Here is a 1,802-nt window from a genome sequence, read left to right as displayed (position 1 = left end):
GGGAGGGAGAGCATTGGCAGCTGAGAAGAAAATGGAAGAAGGTCAATATTAATCTTAGTTATGTTTTCTAAGTATAAGGTTTTAAGAATAGGAGTTTGTTTCCCTCCTCCTCCTCCTCCTCCTCCTCCTCCTCCTCCTCCTCCTCCTGGTCACTTATCTCTCCCTCCTTCCTTCTCTATCTTGTTCTCTCCCTACCTTACAATACAATAGCTCATGAGAGAGAGAGAGAGAGAGAGAGAGAGAGAGAGAGAGAGAGAGAGAGAGAGAGAGAGAGAGAGAGAGTAGGAGAAGGAATAGGTGGTGGTGTTGGGAGGTTACTTTGAGAGAGAGAGAGAGAGAGAGAGAGAGAGAGAGAGAGAGAGAGAGAGAGAGAGAGAGAGAGAGAGAGAGAGAGTGTGTGTGTGTGTGTGTGTGTGTGTGTGTGTGTGTGTGTGTGTGTGAGGTGCAAAGCTGAGAATTGGAGGCAAATGTGACAAAAGTCTGAGTCAATTTATTTTTTGTTAGTATATCTAAAGTTGTTACCCACTTCTCTCTCTCTCTCTCTCTCTCTCTCTCTCTCTCTCTCTCTCTCTCTCTCTCTCTCTCTCTCTCTCTCTCTCTCTCTCTCTCTCTCTCTCTCTCTCTCTCTCTCTCTCTCTCTCTCTCAAAGTAACCCCCCAACCCACCTTTTCACTGCAGGTAGCCAAGGTGGTGAAGGGAGAGATGAGGAGGCTAGAGATCACCACCACCACCACCACCACCACCGCCGCCGCCGCCACCACCACCACCAGGACCAGCGCGCCTCCCAACACACACATTCACGGGACGTTTGAGGACAAGGCCACGCAGAGACACGACACAGCGCCCAGTGATGATAGATAGTGACGGGTGTGACGGCTTGGTGACCCTCTGCCCTGTCTGTAGGGATGACGTGACCGGCTGCCGTTCTCCCGCTGGCGTGGTTGTGACCGCACTAAGGTTGTGATGATACTGCGAGGGCCGTATTCCGAAACGCTTTGCTGTCTCACCACGATAGTTTTCCAAGGCCACAGAGATGATTAGGCGGGTTCTCAAGAGTGTTTCTCCTTTTGATAATGTAGAAGTTTTGTTAATCTGTTACTAAAACTGTAAAAATACCATTAAAAAAACATGTAGCTCCAACAAGAGCCTTTTGAGTGTAGTGGAAGTGCGGCGCGGAAGTGTTTCAGAATACGGTTTGAGTGTGACCGCTTTCCATCACGTCCGAACCTTGCCACGTCGCCATTCGTATCCCTAGCTCGATATGGATGTAGTGGAACCTGGGAATGTGGAGTGAGTTTTTTTTTTTTTTCTGTCCACCTTTCCATCCAGTGTGAAAAGTGGACAGGATGAAACTTGGAAATGTGCAGTGGGTGTTTTTGCGCCACGTTCTATTCAATGTGGAGATTATAAATTGAGTGGAATGAAGCTTCGAAATGTGAACAAAATTTTTTTTTTTTTTCGTTGACCTGTCCAGTGGAAAGACTTCCTGCAGATTTTGAAACTTAAGAGTGAAAATTTATTTGCCTACTTTGTCCAGTTAAAAGACTCATTTCGTGCTTCGAAAACCTGGAGTGATTTTTTCTTCACTTCCACTGTTTAATCAAAAGGACTCGTTGTTGTGTTGCGTGCATGTGTGTGTGTGTGTGTGTGTGTGTGTGTGTGTGTGTGTGTTGGACCGCAGCAAATAGAGACGCACTATGTGACTCAACAAGTATCAACCAGTCACTAGTTACAAGCCCCGTCCGCAGAATTAACTCAAGGATGAGCTGTTGTACTTAATCTACTGGTCTACCTTGAACTGT

Source organism: Scylla paramamosain, chromosome 11 (assembly GCF_035594125.1).
Source record: "Scylla paramamosain isolate STU-SP2022 chromosome 11, ASM3559412v1, whole genome shotgun sequence".
NCBI classification, from domain to species: domain Eukaryota; kingdom Metazoa; phylum Arthropoda; class Malacostraca; order Decapoda; family Portunidae; genus Scylla; species Scylla paramamosain.
This window is presented reverse-complemented; position numbering follows the sequence as displayed.